We start from the raw sequence: 17955 nt of genomic DNA, 5'->3' as shown, positions 1-17955 counted from the left end.
GCCCTTTGACAAAAGCTGAATGTAATTTCAGCCAGCAGAAGGGAACGTTGGAAATCCAAGCCCACTCTTGGAATGTGTCTGTTTTGAACTTTTGCCCCAACTGATTAATTGGGGTGTAAATCCCATGACTGCCAAAAATGGAGATATCTGAAGATTGTCAAGTCATGGCAGGCTCTGCTTTCCAGACCAAGGAAGTGCCTCTCCTTATTTACCCCACTCCAATGCCAAGCAAGCCGCTTCTCCGGGAATGGTTTTATCGCCCATCGCACTGCATCAAGGGCAGGCAATGAGCTGTACCAAGTGCTAGGATTTCTGGAGGGTTAGTTTGCTCAGTGTGTTTTTGTAGCGCATGCAAACTCCAGCAGCCAGACCGGTAACAGTGAGAAGTTCTGAATACAGTGCACTGATTTTGGCCGCTTGCATGGACTGCCCATGTTTCTGAGCCCAATTCAAGGTGTCGATTTGGCCTGTGCAGCCCTGCATGGCACACCTGCTGACATAAGGAATGGTGTCCGCCATGGTCTCTGTTGCACCCGATGTCCTGGGTTCACTGGCTCTTGGCCCACAAGTCCTTCACTTCCATAGCTCTTGCTTCTGCAGTTTTTTCTTACCTATTCCCTCCTCTCTCCTGTCCATTCATCCCTCTTTACAAACAGGGGTGCGCTTAGGGGAGATGGTCCTTGGAAGAGAGCCAGGGTGGTGTAGTGGTTAAGAGCATGGGACTGGGACTCAGACGACCTGGGTTCTAGTTCCCGCTTGGCCATGGAGCCAACTGGGTGACTTTGGGCCAGTCACAGACTCTCAGCCTAGCCCACCTCACAGGGTTGTTGTTGTGGGGATAAGATGGAGGGGGAGAATGATGTAGGCTGCCTTGAGCCCTTTGCAGGAAAAAGGCAGGATATAAATCCAAAAAAAAAAAAAAAAAAAAAGATGCACAGACACAATTAGGATGTGCAGATTTGTGCAGTTTTTAAGCTGTGCTGGCCTGGACCCCAAGCTTTTCCGCAACTAGCATTACCCCATTGCCCTGTGGATTTAGGCCCCAGCAGAGTGTTTGCACACTGAAGACGTCACTTGCAGGTTCTTTCTTTCACTCCATCGGTCATCCACTGACCTCTGAATTATTCCTGGCTCTGAGAAGTTTGTCATACCCATCTGCCCCAGTTCAGGTCTGCATCCACAGCCTTTTCCTGTAAGCAAACTTTCTTCATATCTCCAAAAAGGGGCTGCATGGGCGGGCATTCATGCAAAATAGCAAGATTCCTCCAGAATGCCAGTTAATCTGATCAGAGCCCGACTAATTAATATGCCTTTTGTATTCTAATTGAAAAGGGAAAGAAAAGAAAGCCAGCAAGAGAGAGCATGGAAAATGTGCAGAGAACGCCTGGCTTGTGTTGCCGTCTTCAAGTGCTTCATGCCATTTCCCTACTCCTTACCGGCTTCGCTATAATGAATTATTTTTATGCCATCTGAATAAAAGGTTAACACTCTGTATAAGTTGCTGCTGAGTATCTGAAAAGAAAATGCTACACTTTGTGTCTCCGCACGGGCGGAGGTTTATGTAATGTCTACATTGCCAGCATTGCAACAGATTAATTTATTTATCTCTTTATTTTATATTCTGTCCTTTTTCCTGCAAAGAACCCAAGTGCTTGCATCATCTTCCTCCTCTCCTCCTTATCCTCAAAACCACCCTGTGAGGTATGCTAGGCTGAAAGTGAGTCACTGGCCCCCGCTGAGCATCAGCTGGGGGCTCGAACCCAGATCTCCCATGCTCCAGTCCAACACTCCTATTGCTACTAGGGCATTTATTTATTCTCTGTATTTATGTATTTTCCCAGGTTCCCAGGGAGGTGAGCACTGCATGAAAAGAAACAAGACTGGCCCCCAAGTTGCACATTGGAATACAAACTAAAGAAGAAGCAGGGCTCTTGAACCAGCAAGCCAAAAACATCCATCAGCTCGAGGTTAAAAAAAAAGAAATCATCATGTATATTTCTTAACCATTAACAATGCAATGAGAAGGCATTCCAAAGCTCGGGTGTCTCCATAAAGAGGGCTAAGGATGTGATGGGGGGAAAGAAGATTTGTCTTTCAGTTAAGCATGGTTTTTGCCATTTGATGGTGTTACCAACAAATGAGAAGGAAAATTTTTAGGGCATTTTGTCCTCAAGTGCAGAGGGCATGGAACAAGAATTTGCTTGGTCTTTTTGTGGCATCCCATCCCCAGCTCCACACACCCTGCAGTTCAAAATCAGGGTTGTATGTACTCTTATGCCAAGATGATCCAGTTCCTGAACCACAAATAAAATCTGGATTCAACCACTAATATACATTCTGTGTGATTTATGATCATTCTTTCCTGTTACATAAAAAGATCACATACTTCATTGGGGAGAGGCAGGACACCGAAGCCCTAGGGCTATGGGGAACATTTTTAGCCACCTCTCTGACTTCTGAGAGTCCAGTAGGTGCAACCCACCTCCTTTCAATCACATCTGCTGGGCTATGAGGACTAGAAACTTGTTCAAAGAGAGAGCAAAAGGGAGGGAGGGGGGAGAAAGATAAAAACAGGGATGCGGGCACATTTACAAAATTCTATTCCACAATTACATAATCGCAAGCCATGCAGACAAATCGAGTGCAGAGTTCCCGTAGCTTTTTTGCTTGCATTGCCAACCATTCACAATTTCCCTGCATTTTCCTGTTGTACCTTTTCGTCCAAGGGTTGGCAGTCTGCAGGGGCCCAGATATTGTGGGCTGCAGTTCCCACAATCTCTTCCCACTGGCTTTCCTAGTTTAGGCTGATAGGCTTTGTAGTTCAAAGCATTGGGATTCCATGAAGTACCCTACTCATCCACCCCGTGTGACAGGATTGGATCATGGTGTACAGAGGGGATACATTTAAAAAGTTTGGAAACAGAAGGCAAAGTGTCCATGAACCCATCTTCAAACTTCCATCCAGGTAAGAGCATCCTCTTGATGGAGGCCTTCGGTCACTGCCCCAGGAGTCTGTTTGTTTGTTTGTTTGGAGTTTTTATATGCTCTCCCATCGCTTAACACCTCAGGATGGCTTACATAAATAAACATAAATGGACAACATAGTGCCCAATATAAATACAAAAAATACAAATAACACAAATTAAAAACCCTGATTCATTCTGGCTGGAAGTTGAGACCTATAGATAATATTAAACATTGTTAAAATATTGTTTAAATAAAAAGGTCTTAGTCTGGTGCCAAAAAACAAGTAACGTTTACCAAGCGTCTTGTGTAGGCATTGCTCAGTTGGAAAAAAAATGAGCTAGCCAAGCATAGTTTGCTATTCAGAACAGGAGGAAAAATGCTTCACCTGGGCCTGGAAGAAGAGGCAGGTACCCCTTCGTTCTTCCTCCATTCACTTGCTTCACCATGAGACACACCAGTGCATCAAGCTCCCAGCAAAATTCCTTTCTGATGCTAACTTCCACAAAGCACAATCAATCCACAAAAGTGGCCCATGCGACAACGGGGGTTCGGCCAGAGTGCCGCCATTGACAACCACTCTTTACCTCGATGTTTATTCTCTTCTCCAAGCCATTTGTCTGCAAGCGTTGCCCCTTGGCTGGCTGGAAGGATGCTGCCCAGGCCCTGCTTCCGATCAGCTGCCGACTAAGCCAGTCCATCAGTCGAAAGGAAGACTCTGCTTCTTACCTTGCGGGGGATTTAGCTTCCTTAATACTGTTTTATGAGATGCCACATCAATGGCTTTCCAAAAATCCAAGTGAAAGATACCCACTGGGTCACCTTTAGCAACTCTTTTATGAATCTCTGCAATGAACTCAAACGGGTTAGTGAGGCAGAATGCTCCCTCTGAGAGCCGCCAGAGCTTTGACCCTGCTCTGCCAGCCCCGAGCCGTCCTTCCTTAATGAGGTCCGCATCATCTTTTATTTCCAATTTGCACCGCAGCTGAGGCACACGTGTGATGTGCCATCACATGCCTGTGGGGCTCGAGAATCCGCAGCTTCTACTCTTTCATGTCTTCCGCGGTTTTTCTATTGAAATTTGGGTAGCCCTTGCATATTTTAAGCACCCCAGTTAGAGTACAGATGGAAATGGCTCAGTGGACTAGCGTAGACTATTACACCTTGTAGAACTTTCCCTCCCAGTGATCCATAAGATAGAACTTTCTCCACATCAAGGCTGAGTTTTGACCTTTCGTTAGGATCTATTGCAGATGAACACCACCTCCCGGTAGCGCTTTATCAATGAGCTAAACCAGGGCGTCCAAATTTCCATGCCTCGAGGGACTTTGGCATGCAACCCCAGGGCAGCAGAATGAATGGCGTTTCCATATCGTCAATTAAAATGTTTGCAATATATTTATTTAATTTAATAGGCACCATTCATATATTTAATTGACCATTAAATGAGGGAGAATGAATTTTTTAGGACTAACTGAATGAAAAGGAATGCTTTGTGGGCCTGTGATTGCTCTGGAGATCACAGGCAGCTCCTTCTCTGACCACAGCGCAAGCACAAGAACCGCTCCTCTGGGCGACCCATCCCTTTTCCCCCTGTTTCTCCTGCCCAGAAAGCCCCCCATGTGACCCCTTGGAGCTGCCTTCCTTCTTGGGATTGGCATGCTGAGCCTCTTGTGCTTGAGCGGACAAACTCTCCCCAGCCTGCCTTTGTGCTCGTCAGCTGGAGCAGCACGGGGCATGCTGGGGAATGGGCTGGCAGCCTTGGGAGAGCTGACCGCAGTCATGCCTGTGCCATCGTTGGGATCCGGACTGGACAGTGATGGGGGACTCCAGTGGCAAGAGGGCTGCAGAGCAAGGCCTCGGGGGCTGCATGGCCCACGGGTCGTGTGCTGGACCACCCCAGGTGAAATCCAACATTAGTTCTGCTTGCAATAGGCTACTGAAATAAATGGGTCTTCAGTGGATCATGATGAAATAGGCATTTCAAGGGGCCTCTCCTGTGTGTCCCACATTATTTTGTTTGCTGGATTTCTGACAAAAGATATAATCAGGAGATTTGATCTTCCTACATTTTTTTTCTTGAAGTGGCTTATGAGTCCAGTGCCATGCAGAGTAAAGTATCTGAATTAACCTGTGACCTGGGTTAGCCAGCTGGCAAGCTTACACTTATGCATCAACCTAAACTTGAGAGCTTCCGCCAGGGCAGAACAAACCAATGAACCGATTCCATATGGCACGGCTTCACCTATTCATGCATTAAGACCATATAGAAACCAACCCAAACAGAATGATTCAAGCAGGGTGCAATGAGGCTGCAATACTAAAAAGAACATCTGAGAGAATAAAAAGTCTTTACTTGACAGAGGACAATGGAAAGAGGAGAGCCAACATGGCCTCAAGGCGAGAGTGCTGGGCCAGGACTCAAGAAGGAGGGTTCTAGTCCTCACTTGACCACAAAGCAAGCTTTACCCCATCACTAATCTCAGCCTAACATACCTCATAGGGTTGCTGTGAGGATACAGTGCCCAATAGGGGGACCATGTAAACTGCCTTGAATTCCTGGCGCAAGCGAAAACAGCAGGACGGAACTGCAACGAGGAAAGCATCTGCAGATTAGAATTCGGCCCTTTGGCTGCAGGAGCCTCCAGCACCCCGGGTTAGACCGACAGAGAACAAACACTGCATTTCTTTGCCACTGCATTCATCTCCTTGATAGGCCGGATTTATTTGAGAACTGCTCCCCAATGAATAGCACGAAGTCACGAGAAGGGGCTGTCGGAGGAAACATTGTACTCCGCTCTGATCCGTACTGCTGATACTATTGGTATCCTTTATCTGGCAGGAGACAGGTACTTATTCAATTTCAATGCACTGTTGAGCTGAAAGAGAGTCCACCAGTGCTTTCCTGCTCCTTTTAACTCACGTCCATCATTACGAGCTCAAGTCCTTCTCATCCCCCTCCCTGCAAACAAAGAACAGTTTTATCGCCTACCGCTTAATATAAACAACGCAAGGGAGGGGCGAAACCAGCTCCATTTGTTAGCAATTTCAGGTGACAATGCGGGAATGATTGCTTTGGCCTCCGTGCAGCTGTCGTAAGATGGGGGAATCTGCGGAAAGGCTAAATTCCTAACAAATGGAGCATAGAAGGCGAACGCTGCCACAGGTGTCTTCGAAGAACTGCAAGAGGCCATTAATCAGCAGGTAACACCGTTCTCCTCCGAAAGACAGACAAAGATGATGAATGCCACATTTCTTGGACAGAAGTTGCGTTTCCAAACCTCTGTGGTGGAAATAAATGAAAAGACCCTTCCCCCTCCAGCGAAAGCAAAATTAATTGCTTTACCCTTGAACTGGGGTCTTGCAGAAGGTACAATCGAGCATGTTGTATTCAAACAAGGGTAGACAGGGTCTCCAGCTTCTTGCCCTCCGTTCTGTCTGACTCTTCATTTATTTAAAGTAGTCCAGATGCTGTCCAGAGTCTTTTGTTCGGTATTTATTATTGTTTAACCTGCTCTGAAATGGGAATGCAGGAGGGCGCCCGGGGTCAACACATTCCGTCTTGAAAGGCCGTCTGGCCTTTTTCACTGTTCTCTTCCACCACAGTCTCCATTTTTAAAGCTTTTTCTTTCAATCGGAGGCTATCTGGTGGAGGAATGGTCTAAATATTTTAAACCAGAAGTGGACATGGGGGGAAACTTGTGGCATGAGCCCAGCAGTGGGAACCCGAAAAACTGATTCAGAATACTAGTGCCGTGCTGGTTCCAGGATTTGGGGTGAGCTGGGATATGGTGCCCTGAATAGCCGCCTCTGCCCTGCAAGAGGGAAGGAACACAAGATGCCTTTTCTCTTAGGTTGACCCCAAAGTTCTTGGATCTGCAATGCAAGTGGAAATGGTAAATCCATTTGGGAGCTGTGCTGTCTGCTGGGTTCGAGGCTCTGGAAAATATCAAGCACCAAGATCAAATGTGGAGGCCCAAGACACTATGGAGCCAGCCCTAAACTGGTTTTTTTTTTGCCATGTTTATGTCCCCATGGTACATTCTTCCCAGGGGAATGTGGGACAACGAGCCACTCTTCTGGATGCTCCAATAAGGGTCAGCATCTTCCAGGAGCCAAGACCCCGGTAGGTCTTGAACTGCAACAAATTACTGAATTCATCAGAGGACTGGTCCATCTACCAGTGGTGACTGCTCTGACTGGCAGTGGCCCTCCTGGGTCTCAGACAGGGGTCATTCTCTGTCCTGCAACTTGAGTTCTTCTAACCAGTCAGTAAAACAGGCAAATTTAACACTGATACATCAATAAATAACAATACAGGACTAATATCTCCAGCGGAAAGCAGGAAATGTTTAAGAAAGTGAAATATATTAAGAATGAGAAATTTGGAAACAACTATCTGCAAAACATCTAAAGATGGGCAAAAGGGATCTTACACAGGAGGGAATTCTGCAGAGTGGGGGCCACCACTAAGAAGTCCCTGCCTCTGCTAGGAGAGGTTCGGCGCCTCCACACTCCAGTGCCGAGGCTTGGCAGGCTCCGTCTGTAAGAAGTTCGGATTCTGACAAGACCTTTGTTGGTGATGTGCTGCAGATTTAAACAACACCTAACTAAAGAGCTAATTCAAGTAGGATGAGGCAAACTTCCCTTGAGAAGGCACTCCAGAGTAGCGCCAGAACCAAGAGGGCCATTTCCTCCATCACCACCTACCATTCTTTGGATCGTGGGGGCATCCAGAGTTGATCCTCAAAGGATGATACTCAGGATCAGATGGACCAGGGCAGAAAAAGATGCTTGGCTATATCATCACTGGAAACATCCAGGAGAGAAGGGGAGGAGTGAATTTCCTTTAGCCGAGTTTTCATTGACATCCTGCCCTGAAGATCATCCTGTGGTGATGGATGCAGATGCGGATGGTGGTGTAGATTAGGGATGGGTGAGGAACCTATTTGGGAGGTGGGGATCCATCAGATTTCCTGGGCTGGGCTCCTCCAACTCCAGCCTGCTTTCCCACAGGCCTGAGTCTGACTTCCCAGCAATTGCGTCCATATGGCTGCTCACCATGGAGCAAGTCCATGTGAATGCTGGGCAAGTGGCATCCATCTTCCGAGCACCTTTCGTGCTGCTCATGCTGCAGAAGAAGTGTGCCGCCTGTGCAGCTAGAGTTCCGCAAGCGTTCCTGGACTTCCTAGCTAGGCTTGGTTTCTAAGTGAGGGCCGAACATGAGAAGAAGCTCCATGGACAGAGGAGGGCCAGACGCTGAGGAGGTTCATCAGAACCCTGGCACAGATTCAACTGGGAGGGCAATGCTCAAAGGCCGACTGCCCAAAGCTCCCTGAATCCATGAGCTGATAATGAGCCTGGATAATTTCCTCCCAGAAGTGCCCCTGCAGCGTCCTTCTCAGCGTGATGATCAGCTGCAGAGAACGAGTCATAAACGACCTGAGGTCAGGACACTGGAGAGAGCCTCTTTCTTGTATCTGCTTGCTCAGCCTCTGAGGTCATCAGACAGCGTGTTCTTGGTGGCTCTGCACGGACCTCTGGCCTGGTTGGAGTCCCCTTGGAGAAGGGCCTTCCGTGCCATGGCCCCATGTCTCCAGAACTCCTGCTTTTGGAGTTCAAGCAAGCACCAACATCATGTGGTTTCTAGGGCCTCCTGGAAAAAACTATTTCAGGAAGCCTTTCTTGGCCAAGCAGACGTTGTCTCCCCCCAACACCAATTCCCTGTTTTAAAATAGCATTTTATATGTTTAATCTTTTAAAAACTCTTTCCGTTGTTCACCCCTTCAGTACCTGCTTAGCTGTGGAATGGTATGTAAATGCTGTACAGAAATTTGCACATTAATAAAATAGCAACAGATGCAAGACCTGATTGTTTATCTATCCCCACGTGGAAGATGGTGTCAGATATGAAACCCAGTATGTGTTGCACATGAGGAATAGATGGGCGAGTTTGCAAGACTGGCGACCTGCACAAAGGGCGGATTGCCAACAGATCCGGAGCAGAAAGAACCCGTAACAGTGGAGTTTGCTTTCCCGGCTGATGATGTAATGATAAAAACTGAAAAGTGAGTGATTCTCTCTCTCTCTCTCATGCTCAAGCATGTGCTTTTGGCAAAAGATACAATATTATTTGACAAGGATTCCAATAGTTCTTTTGGCAATAAATGGATTCATATTTAAATGTCAGGAGAACAAAATGTGAACCCAAATTACTGCGTTTTAGGAAGTTTAGCAAATAGCAAGAAATGATCCTAATCGGGATTCTGGCTTAGATTTACTAATGGTGACAGGACATGCTTTGCTAAGGTAGCACAGGCGATTGCGAAAGAAGCTGCTGTCATAATGCCTCAGTTGTGCATGAGTGCATGTAATACCCTCTTAAAGGGCCAGGAGTCTCCCCAGCTGCCTCTCCTTCCTCAGGGAATCGTTAGTCCACATGTACATACCGCTGGCACCCCTTTTCCATGCGGCTGTTTCCGATTCCCAACGAGGTCCTAGTCAGGCCCCTGAATCAAAGTGTGCACTTCTTCTGGAGATGCTGCAGCATCACAGAATCCACCCCATCCACTCAACAAGCTACAGTACGACCCTGATGGGCACAGGCCCACGGATGGAGGACCCTTCTGAGGCCTCGAGTCACCCTGGGAAGGATTCCTAGCTCACAGTTCCATGATTTGAAAGACAGGATTTCCCCAAAGGGAAGCAAAACTAAGCAGCCCAAGGGGCTCCACCCTTGATACGCACAAGCCCTGACTTCAGAAGCTTGCAAGAATCCTGTGCAGGGCAGGTGGCTTGTGGAGGTGATCCACACCTTCCCATACCTCCTGCATTTTCATTAGATGCATCATTTTGGTCAGCTAGCTGGGGCACTCCAGAGAGGGAGTATGGAGACTGTAGAAGACACAGATAGCTTGTGCTGAGCTTTGGAGTCTCCTCCCTGCTCTACTTGTAGTGCTTTCTTTACCTTTTCTATTCCCTGCCTCAGAGAGGCTTCCGGTTCAGTTCTTTCTGGGTCTGCTGTGCAGGGAAGAGGAAGGACCAGAGCTCAGCCTTCTCAGCACTGTTTCTGACTCAGCTCTAGGAAGCCAAAGAATCCTATACAACCCCCCACCCCCCGTCCCACATACCCAGTAAAGTCCAGGGGCCATAGGACCACACTCTAAACATTATAACTTCAGCTGATGAAATAATTAGCAACCTGTTACTTGACTTTTGGTTCACACTTTGTACACCTGCCCAGATGGACCCGGCGAAGTTGTTTTATCACCCCAGCCTAGCAATCAGGTTACTATCCAGAGATGAATTTTATCCGTTTTACCAAACCAAACTTCACCACTTTCTTAATTTATGTAGCTGAGCTTTAAGGTTTCGGGATTGCAATCTCTTCAGAATCATGAGGTCTAGAAACTCTATTCATATTTAGTCTGCACCTCATGCTACTTCATCAATTTCAATTCCATCCCTTGTTGCAACAGATTGCAGGGTGGCTTATAATCATGTACTCTGACTGTATACAATATAAATTCAGGGTAACATGCTAACCAGCAGCAGAATGAGTGGCAGAACGAGGACTGTTAAACTGGTTTATAGGAGCAAAATTACTTCGACAATCACAGTTGCTCCAAATGGCTCTGGGGACAAAAATGGCTTGCCTTTTCTTGGCAGTAATCTGCAGAACTGGGCCTCAGGTGCATCTCGCCAGGAAATGCATTTCAGGAAACTGGAATGATGACAGAGAAGGCCCTGGTGTGCAAGCTCATTGATTTTTCCCTCCTGACAGGGTGTAGTGTTGGAAGAAAAAGAAAGCTGGAAGCCACCTTTCCCAATTTACACCATGGTAGTAGGCAAAAAATAATTCAAACAATCTGCAGAGAAGGGAAAGCAGCTTTCTTAAGCTCGGCAATATTTTGCTGGCTAGACCAGGGTGGGGAAGTTGTGGTCCTCCAGATGTTTTGGCTTGCAACTCCCATCATCCCCAACCAGGATCAGTTCTGTTCTGTTCAGTCACAAAGTTGTTCCTGACCCATCCTGAGCCCATGAACAGAATTCCTCCAGACTCTCCTGTTCTCTGTCATCCCTCGGAGTCCACCCAAGCCCACACTCACTGCCCCAGCGACCCCATCCAGCCACCTCATCCTCTTCCACCCCCTTCTCCTTCTGCTGTCAATCATTCCCAGCATCAGGCTCTTCTCCAGGGAGTCCTTCCTTCTCATCAGGTGGCCAAAGTATTTGAGCTTCATCCTCAGTATCTGGCCTTCCAGTATCTGGCCTTCCAAAGAGCAGTCAGGGTTGATCTCCTTTAAGATCGACTGATTTGAATTCTTTGCAGTCCAAGGGACTCTCAGGAGTCTTCTCCAGCCAGGAGACCCAATCATAAAGGATGCTGGGAGCAGGGATGTGTAAGAAGCTGCTGTGGTGCTGCGGGTGGTGGGGGGAATCTGTCCGCTTCACCACAGACTGCAGCCCACTTTCTCATGGCCATGAGCCTGACTTGGTGGCACGTGCGCTGAGTGTTCACAAAGGAGCCCTCCAGGAACTGAGCCCACTCAAGCGCAGTGCCACTGGCTCCCCCTTCCATGCATGTGTTTTCTGCACATGCTGCAAAAGAAGGTTTCTGGTGCACAGCTGGAGTTTTGCAAATGTTCCAGGTTTTCCTCTCTGCTTGGCTCACTTCCTAAGCCAGGCTGACCATGAGAAGAAGTTTGATGAACAGAAGAGAGCTGAGTCCCAAGAGGATCTTCGCAACCCTAGATGGGAAACATCAGCCAACATTGCCAACCCCTGGACTGGACAAATCGAAATCTCTTTTTTTGTCCAGGATGCATGCTAGGCCTTGAGAAGCCACTGGACTCTCGATTTTGTCAGGCCAGAATCTGCTGGCAATGACTCATCAGAGCCTTCCTTGGCCGGACCTTGGATCACCCTGTTTAACCTCAGGGCCTTCAGGGATTCCCCAGATGGGTTTACCTCCTTCTGCCTCCTCTGCCCACCTTCAAGTCCTGCCCTCTGCTCCAACCAAGCACCACTAAGCTCCGCCCCATACTCTCCGGCACGCCCCATCCGTTCACAAGCCCCACCTCCTCTATCTCAAGGAATGAACCTCAGGGGGACGTGTTTAAACAGACCAAGTTCTGCCCATGGTTAGGTCATTTTGGGTGCACCTGCTGTCCCTGAAGGCAGAACCAGAAAATGTCGTCTCTTTTTTGTCACACCAAAACCTGCCCATCCAAGGATTCCTTCCAAGACCAAAACATTTCTAACTGCATGTCAAATTATTCTCCTGGCTGCAGGAGGCACATGGACAGCCAGTGACATGACTCAGGCAAGGTCACATTGTGCTTCAGAGAAGGGTTTGAATGGTTTACAGCTGCAAGCCTCGTGTTTCCTACAGACAAAGCACTCCTTTGATGCTTTATGGTGTCCTTTCCAGAACCTTTTAAAGATCTCAGAGTATCATTAACCAGATAGAAATAAAAACTGCACTGGCATTTATGGCCTCACAAGTTTGCTTTGGCGGCAGACAACCGGCAATATAGTACCTACAGTAAAAGGTAGACGTCGACTAGCCCTCTAGAAAAAAAACCTCAAAGTGCTCACTTGTGCAAGCGTCGCATCTCACAAAGCAAAGATGATAAAACACGGCCCGGTTGCTCATCTCGGAAGCCCGCTGACTCAGATGCCACCAAGTCTCTCCCTCAACATCAGCGCTTTGCCATAACTGCAAATTCCACCAACCAGGTAAGCACCCGACAAACATCTGTGTTACACCGAGCAGCAGTAAACCCTAAGAAAATATTTACTCCACCTGGATCCAATTATTAATTCCAGGTCAGGAATTAAACCTGTGGAAAAGTTTGTGAACTCACATACCAAGAGGGCTTGGACAGTGCCCTGCAGAACGAGCTTCTCACTGGGATAATTCCTCCGTCCAGTACCTTCAGTTGAGTTTTAATTCCTTAGATATTTATAACCAGTGACAAGGAATCCTGAAAAGAGAGAGAAGGAGAGAAAGGAGAATACATTATGTGAAAGCAGGGCTGTCATGCAATTAACAGAGACATAATAATAGTAGTACCCAATATTAAGTAGTGCATAAAGTCTTGTGTTTATTTGCAAGGAGTAAATAACCAACTAGGGAGGGGAGGAACAATGTGCTTCTCTACATGCATGTGCAAATTCCTTGTTCATGGTTGTTTACGAACCCTTTAGATGAAAATGTAATCCTTGCAGTTTTGTTTCTATTCAGAGCACTCTCCTGCTTTGCTTTGCTGCATCTTATTTATTTATTTATGTCATTGCTGCCCTGAGACACTGTAAAGGATGGGTTATAAAAACTTTAAATAAATAAATAAATAAATAAATAAATAAAAGGAGGATTATTTCTGAAAGCAAAAGAAAGGATATTTGCCTAATTATGTAGTTGCAATATTTTATGATAGAACAGTGCCACCTAGAGGTTAGGAAGCAGAAGAGCAGGAAAGGAAAAGATCATTGCATAGCACTCAGAAACAACCAGCAGATACTGCACTCAATATTCTCAGTTAGAAAAGCTCTGTGAAGTTCAAGCTCAACCAGGTTCTCTGAATTTTATCTCAAGGCTCAGTCAGACTTGCTCCTCATCTCAGCAATGATTTTTTCTTGGCATTTGAAGAGGAAGAAAGCAACCTTTGGCTCAGGGCTTTTTAAAGTAGGCATGCAAATGTGCACAGTCCACCCCCCGCCCCACCAATGCGCTTAGCCATGAAAATGCATATTTTTTCCCCAAACATGAGTACATTTTCCAAACATGAATAGAAGTTTGGGAAACACGCAACCTTTTCCCGAAAACAACATGCTGCTGTTTGCATTTGGAGGTGCAAACCAGGCAAATCTGAATTGTAAAAAATGAGGAAAAGCCTTTTACATCCTTAACTCTAGACAACTGCTCCAAAAATAACCTACGACTACTTTTATTTTAAGATCATACACTTCTACAGTTGTAGATTGTTTCAAGTTTTTCCAGTAGGTCATCTTGGCTGCCATATTTAAGCCAAAAACCAAGTTGACAATCTGCACAGAATCCTAACCCTGATTTGCCTTCATTTCAACCTAATTTGTTTATTATTATTCTATGTAATAAGACATGGCCAATCACCAAAGCTCTGCTCGGAAATTGATCCCTGGTCTGTCTTAGCCCACTCACAGCTTCCAACATTGGTCATTGCAGAGGGGAAAAAACAGCACAGTCTCCAAGATCTCTCAGTTGTGAAAACAATGGAAAAGGTTTTCTCTCTTCAGGAAAGAAGTTATTCTATAAGGCAAGCTAAGATATGTACCAACACATCCTGAAAGCAAAGATACAATGCAGAAGGCTCATGACCAAGTAAAGTGAGATTCAATCACAAGGATTCAACAAGCCCGAAGAAGCTTGGATGACTTGGAGGTCAGAAATGGAACACCCTGGATTATTATGGTCAGGCAGAGGGTCACCCATGGGAGATGGCTTGAGCATGCTGGCCCTATGCCAGGCCAAAAGGAGTCCGAAGTCCAGAAAGCCGCATGCATCTCTGTCTCTCTCTGGTTCCTTCACTCCGTTCAAGGCAGGAGTCCTTCCCCTTTCTCCTCTCTCCCTTTCACCCTCCCATGAGGGTTGTTTGAGGGAATCCCCTCCTCCCTAGGGGAGGCAGGACCAGTATTATTCTCATGGGTAACAGTCCTCTCTCCAACTTGCTACCAGACTCTCTTCCCTGTGGTGTGTCCTCCACCATGGCAGGCATTTGCTCAGTCACTCCCTTGTGATTTTGCAGCCCAGGTCCCTTCCTTTCCAACCCTTGGCTGAGCCAAGCCTCTCTCTCCTCTCATTGCTGGGTTGGCTTGTGGTTTGCCATCACCAGAGAAGTCTTCTGCCCACTGCTTTCCATCCAGGCCACGGGGTTCTGCTCTTTTCCTGGCCATAAATGACACTGAGAACAAGCACAGCCTCTCTTTGAAGGTTCTTTTTAAAAATGCCACCCTGAGCTATGGCAGCTGGGTGCCCCACTTTCTTGAGGACTGTACTGGCAACCCAGCCAGAGGGACAGTCCTCCGTTTGAAGAGTTGTCCATTCCAAATGTCCAGTCTAAGTGAAAGAACTATAAAAAATGACAGAGATCTAGAATTTGATCATCAGTAATGGAAGGAGATTCGGGCCTGTCCTGCCAAGCTGAGCTGTTACAGATTGACTTATTAATTGATTACAGTCAGATTGATTGAACCTAAATTCTCATCTCTCTGTGTTAAAAAAATGACAGAACATGTATATTTATTTATTTATTTATTTATTTAGAAGGCTTCTATGCCACCCCATTCGCCGAAGCCTTGGGGCGGCTCACAATAATAAATGAATAAACACAGTATAAGACAATATAATATAATTTGAGTCAACCTGGCCCGGAAAATAAAATAAATAAATAATATCAACCATTAAAATGACGCTTGAATAAGAAGGTCTTGGCCTTGCGCCGAAAAACAAATAACGACGGCGCCAGGCGGACCTCTCTGGGGAGCGTGTTCCATAGACATATATCTGTGTCTTCTGTCCTCTTTTTATTAATGCATCTTCTCTTTTTTGGGCTTGTGTCATCGGCCACTCTATTTTGGGAAATGGCTTCCCGGTATTGATGGGGTGTTGCCTCATTTAGAAACTGTGCTGAACTTCTGGACTTAGGGCAGGAACACATTGTGGTTTTGGGTGGGTGTGCTTGGTTGTGCTTTGTTGTGAGTTGCTTTTCGCATCCTACAGGTGGAATAAGCAGTCTGTGGGTTGGGGGACTAGATGAAGCCCAGAGGTGACAACCCACCCAGGTTCCATTTCCAAGTTTTTTTGCTTTGTAGCTGAAAGCAAATTAAAAGCACAGTCCTTAAAAGGCCTGTGGCTCCCAGGATGCCTCGGAGCATTTTGCCACTGAAAGCACATCGTGATGCATCCAGGTAACACCTGCATTCTGCCAGATTAAAGGGGGACGGTTTGCATGGATTGATTTCAATGGCACTCACATCCTATGCCTGCTGATTGGAAAAAAGGCCTGTAACATCCAGAATGCCAAGAATTCCAGCCCCCTCCCCTTTTTTGGTCCAAATAGGCAACAGATTGCAATAAATAGCCAATCTGATACTGCTTTCCACTGAATGGTTTCACATTTGGGTTTTTTTTTTTTTTTTTTTTTTTTTTGCAGTGACTTTGTAGAAAAGCCGTGTTTGTATTTTTATCTAAATGCTTTTCTCCCTTGCTGTCTTTCAAAGAGCTCCATTGCAAGTGTGGACTTGGATTTCGAAACATTTCAGTCCATCTCAGAAGCCTGCATCGTGTCAGTGTGACCCGCATGCAACCTTTATTCCAAAATGCTTCTTGATTTTTAAGCCAACTACAGACTCTTGCAACACATCGCACGCAATCCTAGAGGCGATTGTGGTTTGATATGTCATCCCAAATGGTGCCTTTTTTAAAAAATGGAGGGGAAAGTGCTTCTGTTAATATTTCTATTCTTGCTTCAGGGTTTCCTGTCTCTTTTGTGCTGCATACATGTTGTTTTTATTCCTAGCTGGTCTATTGGCTGAAGTCAAAATAATTGTCTTTTGTATACACTACGGCTCTGCCCTTCATAGACCTTGCTCAGGTGCAAGCGTTTTAACAACACACAAAACAGGGAGTTGAGATCTTTCGATCTGTTCAGCTAAGCAGGCGTAAAATAAAACAACTGTATGCATCATGCAAGACTTTGGAAATGTGCTGGTTTCAAGGAGCTAATATGGATGTTTCGTGGCAGCATTTTTATTGTGTAGAACATCAGCAGTGGAATGCCCTCAAATGGGACAGGGGTTTGACTTGCCATGGGTTTTCGGGGTTCAAGAGGATCATGCTGGGACAAGCCTCCAAGCCAGAGGTCCTCATGTTTCGAGTTCAGTTCACTTTTTCAGGATCCGAGGAGCTGATACGGGAACACTTGTGGCAATCATTTCCCTGCCACAACATGCTACAGATTAAAAAGAAAGACCTGCCTGAAATCAGGTCCTAAGCATGTGGAAGCGGCAAAGGGGACCCCTTACCCAAGTCCAAGAGGTCCAAATCTGGGCTGCGAGCCTGTTACCATGAGGAAGAACTGAAGCAAGATGGCCATGCATGCTGGAAGCTGTGCATGCTCATATATTCCCCTGCAGAGCTCAGGGAGGTTCAGACTCAGCCCTTTGAAAGTCAGGTGCCCAAAACCGTCAGCCTAGCTGCACAAATCTGTCCATTTTGATTTCTCCGATGTGCATTAAAACTCTCTAGTTCTTTCTGTGCCAAGTATGAAGTATTTTGCAAATTTTGGTGATTTTTAAATAAAAACAATCTGAAATGAAATTCTTACTCATCCAGCGGATGAGCCAAATGCGTGTGGTTAGTTGACTTGGCTGGATCCACTTATGCAAGCTGCCAAGATGGGAAGCTGAATGCCACCCGTGCGGGGAGCCAGAACCTACGCATGGCATCGAAAGAGTATCTGCTAAGTGCCCAGGGAGGGAGAAGAGGGCCACACAATGATCTTGCAGCCTAAAAGCCGACAAGCTGTGAGTGAAAGTGAGGACACCTTTTCTCTGTCCCATAGTCTCTCGTAGAGAAGCTGCATGGAGATCCGTGCCTCAGGTCCTGACTGGCCCAGACTTAGAACATTTACCTCCTTCGGATTTAGAAACTGGAGAATGGAGTGACTTTTCCTTCTGGACAAAATCTAGAGTGAGGAAAGTGAGAAGTCATGTGTGGTGAGAGGGCATGTTGTTCTGTTCTGTGCCTTGAAACCGTCTCTGACTTACGGCAAGCCGGTGAATGAAAGTCCTTGAAAATGTCCCATCCCTGCTTAGCTGTACAAAATTCAAGGGTGTGGCTTCCTGGATGGATTCCATCCATCTCCTGTTTGGACTTCCTGTACTCCTGCCTTCTACTTTTGCTAGCATTATTGTCTCCTCCAGGGTTTCTTGCCATCTCATTGAAGG

The sequence above is a fragment of the Varanus komodoensis genome, unplaced genomic scaffold, assembly GCF_004798865.1.
Source record: "Varanus komodoensis strain SLA01 unplaced genomic scaffold, ASM479886v1 scaffold4, whole genome shotgun sequence".
NCBI lineage: Eukaryota > Metazoa > Chordata > Lepidosauria > Squamata > Varanidae > Varanus > Varanus komodoensis.
This window is presented reverse-complemented; position numbering follows the sequence as displayed.